At 41.4% G+C, this 9,783-nt stretch overlaps 1 long non-coding RNA gene across 2 annotated transcripts in view; it reads left to right on the forward strand.

Moving 5' to 3' along the window:
- Positions 1–2,131, forward strand: part of LOC135301217 (uncharacterized) — a 71,766-nt gene extending 69,635 nt beyond the window's left edge. For both annotated transcript variants that reach the window (XR_010362949.1, XR_010362948.1), the window contains one exon: positions 1,918–2,131. This is a non-coding gene — a long non-coding RNA (uncharacterized LOC135301217). The remainder of the gene's footprint in view (positions 1–1,917) is intronic.
- Positions 2,132–9,783: the final 7,652 nt, after the last annotated feature.

The raw sequence follows: 9,783 nt of genomic DNA on the forward strand, positions 1-9,783 counted from the left end.
ACTGTGGTGAGGTTCTTTGCTGGAAATGTGTAATGGAACTGGCACAATGGCCTTTTTTCCCAGCATGGCAGAGGGACTTGGAGTTCAAACTGTAGATTATGAATATTTAGGCATTGTTCATCCATCCAGAGAACACAGAACCTCACCTTTGGCCACCTAGTTGCTTTTCATGCGATTATTCAGGAAGTAGGAATTACAAGTAAAGCTTGTTTTTAAACAATGCCAAAAAAAATCTGAACTTGCTAATTGGGAGTATGACAAGATAGACCATAGCACATAAAATTTATGGAAATTTATTTACCTGATCACACCCTGAGAGAAAAGTAAAGGTGTGAACAAAACAAAAATAATAATTGTAAACCAGTTTGTTTTTTTTTAAAACACTTCTTTTTTTTTTTTTTCCTGGTATCTATTTTCCATTGCAACACACAGTAGAGTTTAAAAAGTCTGTCAGCTGGCATGATTTAATTTTTCTGCTTACAGTTTTGAGATTTTTCTCAAAGTAAAATTGAGTAAGTAAACTTCTCAAAGTAAACTTTGCTGTTCTTTCTAAAGTGATACTGTAGTGATACTGTACCACCACTCATGCAACTGTTGGATTCTTTTGCAAAGAGGGATTGTGGAGAGCAGTGAGGTTGTTTGAATTGTCTATCCTACCTCTCTTTGTCTGCCTTTTGTCAGACAAAAAAGAGATTGCAAGAATTTATTATTTCGTAATATGAATACCTGAAATCATAATCATCCCTTTCTTGCTGGGATCTGGCCATGTGAAAATCAATTTGGCTTTGGATTCATTGCTTTATTCCATTTTATGTCTTTAACTCATTGTTTGGCCACCATTACACCTTCATCATTTTTTTCTCTTGTGTTCACAGAATTGGAAGGAGACAACTTATAGTGATTTATGGGAGTGCTTAGCCCTGGTTTGTTTTGGTTTAGCACAAATGTTAAAAAGCATTCATTGTCAGGCAAATAACTTCTGTGTGCTGGACAAGGGCTTGAAAAAATATTTTCCTTAAAGACCTTTCACAGGTCTCTGAGTATGGACAAGATTTTTTGCTAGGTATCTAGGTCAATATTTAGCAGAATTTTGTGGGAACATCCTGTTTCCTCTGCAGAGAGAGATAAGCCACTGCACTCCTTTATCCTAGGAACTTACCCTGTCATCATCCACACCAATTCCACTCACTTGGTTGGATCATGGGGTGAGCAAAGCCACAACCTTCACTTCTTTTTCCATACCTTCCACTGATGTTTGAATTTTACTCTGAGCAGAAGTTCTGAAATTATTCAAAAGCTTTGGAGACAGAATGGGTGAACCTTACATCTCTTAGATAATAATAAAAAACATGGGAGCTACCTGACGAAAAGTGCTCATCTAAAAAGTACAGATACAAACCTGACCAAATCCTCTTTCTAGCATATGGGAAAAAAAAAAGTCAAAAAAAGCCAGCCGGGATAGTAGAGGGCAGGGTGTGATTTTTCTTCTCCAAAAGTGGAGAAATCAGATGTTTTCCTCCAATGATTAGATCTCACTGTGATGGTATCCTAGACATTCACTTGGGGGTAGGCTCCTGTCCCAGTCATCTCAACATAGCTGAGACAGATTCATCCCACATGGAACTTACCTGAATGCATGTAATTTTGTAATTTCTGTGTTGTACATTATTTTTGTGCTCGTTCAGGACTTACCAACAAAAATAATCACCACATAGACAGCTCCTAACCAGCAGAACTTAGAGTTGAGAGGACCAATGCAAAACAGAGGAAACCCCAATCACTTTTCTCTTAAGGATCACCAGAACCATATGGAACTCTGACATTTACCAGTACAAAAGTTGAAGTCAATTTTTTTCTTCTTCTTCTTCTTATTTTTAATTTAATTGTCTCAATTTTGGACTGGTGGTTTTCTTTCAGAACATCCCTTTAAGGGGAATCCTGTCCCAAAGAGTTCTCTGTGAATACTGGACCATCCTTTTTGATGTGGTGTGAAATCCAAGCTTGTATCAACCACTGCCATGTGCTGGTGTTTGAGCAGACAGAGAGAAGAGCTCAGCTCTCCAGATCCAAAAATAAAACCAGACATACCCCACCCTCTCCAAGGTGTTTGGATAGTCCAAATCTTCATGCAACAGCCCTGCACTGCCTGGAGATCCATCTGCATTCCATAAGACAGCATTTTCCCAGAGTTTTGATATGTCCACTGTGCAATATAGAAGCTCAAAGTAAACAGGTAAAAATGAACTGTGGAAGAATTATCTGGCTTGTGGATGGTATCCCTGAGAGATGTTGCCACTGTGCATTAAAGATTAAAAAATCCATCAAAAATAAATTTTCTCTTAAATAAAGGAACCCTGACACCAGATGATGAGCTAATAGGCTGGGCCAGTTGTTTTATAAAACACCTGATTCCCTGAAACAGTAAATGACTTGCCCCATAATACAAGCACTGTGAGTAAAAGCATGGTCTTAGTTGCATCAGTTCACTTTTCTTTTACTATTTTTGAAAAAAATTAAAATTAAAATCAGGAATAGAAATAAAACAGACCAGAGTTCGTGACCTGTTCAGGAATGCAATTAGCCCATAAAAATCATGGCTGGGATTTGTTGCAAGGTAGAAACATGATCCCTTTAAATAAAGTTGCCCCTTTGCAAAGCACCAAACGATGGGGAAGAAAAAAATAATGGAGAGATGAACGTTTTTTTTTTATTTTAACCCCACTTCCCTCCCTCCTCAACCAGAAAAAGCTGTAAAAGAAAAGACCCATCACCTCCTGTAGTCAAGTTTCACAGCAAACAAGAAGTCCTGAGCAACTCTGTGATTACTTTTATCTCTGTAAGACTAATCCCATGATAAACCTCTTGTTTCCTATACTTGATGTACCACTATTTTACTAGTCCTGAATGCATCAAGCACATTGTGGATGGCTCACTACGAACAAACAGAACCTGACAGTTTCCTTCCTTAAAATAAACAGAAGTGGTACTTAGACACAGTTCAAAGAGTTTAGCACTCCCAGAATGGCTATTATTACCCTTTAGGTGGGCAAGTAGACCCAGTTTTTCATTCTAGTGAAGGCAGCTTTTAAAAATTTTGCTCCCTTCCTATTTTTTTTACTGGTTGTAAAATGATTATATAATTATGAAGCCTGTTTTTTCACAGTGCTCTGCTTCCACTTTCCATGCCAAGTGATCTATGTGTTTGCACCACTGCTTGTTTATTTCCACCTCCTTTTCTGAGAAAAAGTTGTGCCATTTGGGCTTCTCGGAAAGCATTTTACCAAAGGCAGCACCATACTGGAGAGCTGACCAGCAGCAGGAGAGGCTGTATTTTAAAAATAACATTACAGTTACCTCTATGAGGCCTTTGATCCAAAGATTCAGAGCCTTAACAGTTACCAGTCTACACAGAGTTCATAAAGGAAGTGCAAATTAAAAAGCAATTGTTATTCTGAATAAAACTTGGAAATTCCTTCATCATTAGGGTCTGTGCTCATCCTGTGTGAGTGTAAGGAATTGCCCAGAGTGTCTAGGACTTGTAGACCATACACCAAGAGGATGAGTAGAAAGGAATTTATATTCTCTAAGAATAAATATGAATTTTTGATGGGCCTATGAAACAAGTTCAGTGGAGACAGGAGCACATGGCTTAAGAGAAGCTGAGGGTCCTGGGTTGGCTCAGAGTTTTAAGATGAGAAAATTCAAGATCACTTATGAGATGGGGTATTGCAATGAGGGGTGTAGAAAAGACTGAAACAAATCCTTCTCAGGATGAACAGCAACAGGACCAAGGTAACTAAGGAGAGTAAGATATTGTGGACCTTTTTTTCACCTTGTGGGTGGTCAAACAGTGGAAAGGAAACCTATGAAATCACCATCCTTGGAAATATCCAAAACTCAACCAGGTGGGACACTAAGAAATTTGATCTGACTTCTAGGATGGCCCTGGTTTGAGTGAGGAGCTCTACATGTGATCTCCAGACTTTTCTTAAACCTAAGTGTGTTCCCAGTAAGAAAGTAAAGAAAAAGTAGCATTGTCCAGTAGCTATTTGGACCTTTTCCTCAATGAGTAAATATCCTGAACACCTGAATAAAGGCAGGGACTAATATCTGTACCTTGTGTACCTAACACATTATTTGTGCTGTGCAGCTCCAGTCATGTGGGATTGAATTTTTTCTGGAAGTGGGTTGATTTTTATGTTTTCAATACCTTTCTGTGTTAAAAAAAGGAGGGGAATACTGAAAACTGAATTTCTTGGGGTTTGGATGGAATGTTTTCAGTTTGTGGGGATAACTTGAAGGTTTTCAAGTTCATGACAAAAAATTCCTGTTTTTCCACAGTGCATATCTCCTCTGAAAAAAATTTATGCAAGTCAGTAGTTGTCAGTTTAAGAGTCACAGAATCATTTAATTTAGAAAAGACTCTTAAGAACATTGAGTCCATCATTAACACAGCATTGCCAGTGCCACCACTTAACCTTGTCCCCAAGTGTCACACCTACACATCTTTTAAGTAGCTCCAGAGTTGCAGGCTCTACCTCTCCTGAAGAGAGAAAAGAGAAAAACTATTTTGCCCTAATGTGAAGATCATACCAAGAACTCTCTGTAAAGAAGCCTATTCATTTTGAGCTTATAAATGCCAAATGAATCCCAGGAATCCCTACTGAAGTGTTCCAGAAAGGTCAGAGGTTTAGAGAAGTGTAAAAACATAATGTTTAGGGCTGGAATTCCCAATATGAAATATTTGGTGGTGCTGCTGGGTTTGTCACATCTAGGGACAGGGTGGTGTGTGACTGTTGCAGGTGTGTTAACAAGCTCCTGCAGTCACTATTCTTGGTTTAGATTTTCAAGAAGTGTTGCTGGGTTAGTGTTCTTGGTTAGAAGGTGTGAGCAAACCCAGCACAAGCAAAAATCCCAAGTCTAACCAACAGAGATGTGCAGAAACACTCTCCCCTCCTCTGCCCTGGCTGTTATCACGGTTTGATGGTATCTCCAGTGCGTGAGGAGCATTGTGTCAGGTTCAGTGACACAGGGGATAAAACCAGGGAAGAGATCTCCTGGGAAACCTCATCTGTGAACACACCTCCCAGCCAACCTCCTCTGCACCGGGGTTCCACTGGCAGCAGACCTATGGGAAGCTTGGCTGTGGCCTTTCCCTGAGGCAGAAACTCCCTGGCATTATTCATTTTGGCACACACTGAGGGGATATCACTGCATGCAATACCTATCTACCATTGCATGGAACAAAAAAAACCAAAAAAAACCAAAAAAAAAAAAAAGACAGGAATGAATGGTATAAGCCTTATGTTTCAAATATGATACTTGACAGGACTGTCTCTACCAGTTTGTCGGTGCCAACAGTGATTCGACTGTATAAATCAGCTTTGATTTTTCCCAGGTTGCCAGGGCTGGAATAACCTGTAACACTGATTAGGTTGTGGGTGTTTTAAAGCCCTCCTAATGTATTCAGGGAGGGGTAACCATCCCCTTTTTACAGCTGGGTAAACTGAGGCACAGGGAGGAGATGCTAACCAAGAGTTACAGTGCCCCAGCCTGAGAGAGAAGCCAGCTCTCCTGACTGCTCAGCCCTTGCCTTTTAACCACTAGACCATGAATCCTGTTTGCTTTGTTTCCTTGGGTTTTGGGCATGTTTGTTCTCCCCTTTCATGTACCTAATGATGCTGGTCCACAGCAGGCAGTGGACAGCTGACGGATTACAGGGAGGGAATGGGGAGCAGGATGCTTCACCAGCTCCAGGGCTATTTAACCCTCCTGCTATGGTGCTGGTCTGGGTCCCTCCCACTCATGCTCATATAACATCCCTGGGGCAAGGACAACAACTGCCTAAATGGAAAAAGGAAACATTTCCTGTGTCTTTAACTACTTTTAGTGTAGTTTGGCACCTTCAAAGGAAGCAGTGTGCTTAGCTTAGTCAGCCAGCATTCAGTGGGTCTTCAGAAACCTGCGATTTTGGTGGATAAATCCATCAGAAACTGCACATTGGAAGCATAACTCAGCACTCCCGCAGAGCTGGTAATGACTTGTGACCCCTCTGACACCCACGAGCCCAAATTCAGAGCAAAGAGCTTTTAAACAGGCCACCCTACTCAGTCTGGTTTTCACTCTCACTTCACAGAACTTAATTTTAGACTCCCTCCATGTTATTCATCAAAATCTCTGTGCCCAGGTACTGATGAGCCGTCTTTGCTTCTGTACTTCTCCATCTTTTCACTGAAGGCTCTGCTTAGCAGGTCAGGGAAAAAGAGAGACACGAAGAGACAGGGCCACAAGCGCAAAAGCCTGAGGAGTCACTTGCTCTTTCTCTACCCCACACCATCTGCAAAGCTGTTAAACCACAATCCTTCCCAGTTTACTGGCAGAGAGGACTGGCCTAAGAAAGTGAAGCAAAGTATTTTGTGCAACTGCTTCAAGTATATCAGTAAGCACTGTGTTTTAGCTTTTTGTCCCCTATTTCCCTCATTTTTCCAGCTCGATACTCATATCCTCTTTATAGTGTTAACATACCTGAAAACAAAAATGTGATAATTTTGTGTGTACAGGAAAATGAGTCAGATAGCATTTAAATCCTTATATGAGTTTTTTCCTCCTTTCTTGTCTCATCCAGTTGCATTTCACAACTGGCTGTAGTGCAGATTTGACTCACTAATAGTGTGGGTTCAAAAAGCTGAAATGCTTTAAAAGTAGTATTTAAATACATCAGCCCAAAAAAAATTATTAATATTTTTAAAATATCCAAGTAGTGCTTTCAGGATAGCAGAGGATAACTGGTTGTTACTGGTGATTCCAGGGTGTCTCCTAGGGTCCAAATTGGTATTCAAAATTCTACTGTGCTAATTGTTGTCCAAAACCAGCTAAAAGGTAGGTCCAAAAACTTGAGATGGCAAAAAAATTAATTCTTTTGGCCCAGGCTGTATAACAGTGTTGAACAGAGTGGTCTTTCCTTGGAAAACAGGACATCCCTGCCATGAAGCACTGATCCCAAAGTTGAGGTCCCAGGCTTTCTGCAAAGCCACCAGAGGGAAAAAAACTCCTTCTGGGCTTCCTTCACTGACTCACCCCCTGTCCACTTGCTTTCCAAAATGCAGGCAATGAGGTAGGTATCCATGACCATGCCTCTTCAGGGGAATTAATTCCTCTTACATGCTTATTTATGAGGATATTGTCTATCAGGTGTAAGAACCTGCAGCTGATGCTGTAGGACAAAAAATCATAAAAACTGGTTACAGACTAGGGAACACCTGAAATGTCAGTATTATTTCCAGTTGCCAGAGGGAAAGCACTTACTGGAATTATTCTCATATTACTTCACCATTAGAGTTTCTAATTAAAATGCAAGCCCTGACTTAGCTGGGCACTGCTAACATGCAGTCTCCAATCAAGACAAGCTATGATTTTAGTCTTAATGCATTAAGGAGGGTTTTGCTGTGCTTGTGTGAATATTACCAAAGTCAAACAGATGCAAAAAGGGAGAAAGATTATTTGTGAGTGCCAGAGCACCTTCTTCACCTGCTCCACTTCCCCCAAATGAAGCCAGAAGCTGTATGAAACATTTTGTCTCCTTTTCTCTTCCCATTTTTTGGGGAAGGGGGGGTCAGGTGGTTCTTGGTGGCCAGAGATTTCATCATCCTGCGGCGTCAGGAATGTCGCCAGCCCTGGGGATGATGTGCATGCTGGTGTGAAGCATGTGAGCGAGGGCACATGGTGAATGTCACGGGAGCTGCCAGAGGGCTGCAGTGAGGACAGGGCTGCTGGAAGGGCATCCCGTGAGCGAGCTGTGACTGATGTGCTGGGTGGCCCCGTGGCATCCTCCTGCTGTGTAACGGGCAACCAGGGAGGTGCACGTGGCTTGGAGCTGCATCAGTGGTGTTCCACTTCCTTCACAGGCTTGGGAGGGAATCAGAGTGATTCTTTTTGAAAGAATCACAGCTTTTGCTTAAGCACTGCGGGATAATGGGAAGAGCCCACAATCACTGGAGGAAAGTTTCTTCAGGCATGCCCTGCTCTGTCTCTTGCCAGGACTGCCTGGTGTCAAAGAGAATCAGTCATATTTTCTGGAAAAATCCCTTCAGCAGGATTTCTCTCCCGGGAAGCTGAGAAGCTTCAGAGAAAAAGGAAAACAATATCATTTGCTTCTCCTGTGTTCTGCTGTTTTGGAATGTGGTTTGGAGATTGTTTATCCAACAGGTGGTTTCAAGTGAATTGTTTTTACTTATTGGTCAATCACAGCCAATCTGTGTTGAGGCTCTGGAAAGAGTCACGAGTTTTTCATTAGTATCTTTGTAGCCTTCCTGTATTCTTTAGTACAGTTTAGTATTCTTTAATATAATATATATAATAAAATAATAAATTGGCCTTCTAAGAACACGGAGTCAGATTCATCATTTCTTCCCTTTGTTGGGGGTCTCAGAAAATACATGAGCACCCTGCTCAAGTAAACCTACCTGGTTTTGTGTGCCATGTTTTTAAAGTGAGCTTTGTGCAACCTTGTGACAGTTTCAACTATGACTTTGAATAAAATCCATTAAGATATTAAGACTTGAATTTTTTGAAAAACAATTATTCATTCAAAATCACATGCTTTTGGGATAAAAAACACCCAAGCCAAAACAAGCCAAAAAACAAACTCTGCCTTCAAAAAGCCAAACTGGCTTGCTTGAACTTTCTATTTCAAAATTTAAAAGAAAAGCTTTCAGGAAACACCATTTTGATCTTTCTTTTTCAAAAGCTGTGTTAAAACGAAAGCACTAGTCAATTCAGCTGTTTAACCCCAGTAGTTCTTAAATACATTAACAATTTCTGGAAATGAATCCAAATCCTCAAAAGGACTCAAGAGTTTTTCTGCTTTTTAGGAGGAGAGAGATGCATCAGACTTCTGCCTAGCAGGGTTTCAGGGGTGTCTGCCTATGGCAGGAGCACCTGTAAGTCACCCACTGCACATGTTTTGTGTACCCCATAATAATACCCTGGTCACCAATCCATGTTTCCTGACCCACAGGGGTGGATTGTGCCTGTGGGTGGCAGGTGTGTGAGGAGGATGACGTGAGGCAGATGTGTGTTTCCAGCACTGGCTGAATCCTCTGCTCTGCTCCAGAGCCCTCAACACCGGATGGGATGTGCCCATGGGTTGTGTCTGGCAGTATCTGGTCCTAGGGCAGAAGAGAGATGCCAGGGTGACAACAAATGTGATGATCATCACCTAGAGGTGAAAATGGACCAGAGAGCAAAGAAATGAAGCTCATGTGTGGTCTATGAGGCATGGCAGGACCCGTCCTCGGTAAGAAGCCCTCAAAGCTGATACAAAATTGTGTTTTCCAGAGCTGAGAATCTCATCCTTGTTTTCAGTGAGCAACCCTTGGTTTAGCTGCAAACTAGTCCTCTTCTGCTCTCCTATGACACAAAGATGTGCCTGAGGTGTCTGCTTGTGATAATTTTTTTTCTTGTTTTTTTTTTTTCCACATTTAAGATAAAACAGAAAAAAAACCCAATAAATATTTACCTCATCTCAAAAAACCAACACCAAACCACCAAACCGGGTTTCAAAATACATAAGACGGCTCTAAAGCTGTGACTGAGAGAGGGTCAGGCTGCAGCCAGCTGCAGAAAGTACTGGTGGTGGGAGAGTCTGACAATGTGAGACTGGGGGTGGAAGCTGTGGTGTGAGAGAAGGTCATTTTGTAAAGGCAGGGTTCTCCTTACACCATCTGAGTCTCTCACTGTCTGCAATGGCTAAAGTTCACAAAGGCCACTCCAGAGACCAGGTGC

This window comes from Passer domesticus, chromosome 5, assembly GCF_036417665.1.
Source record: "Passer domesticus isolate bPasDom1 chromosome 5, bPasDom1.hap1, whole genome shotgun sequence".
Taxonomy (NCBI): domain Eukaryota; kingdom Metazoa; phylum Chordata; class Aves; order Passeriformes; family Passeridae; genus Passer; species Passer domesticus.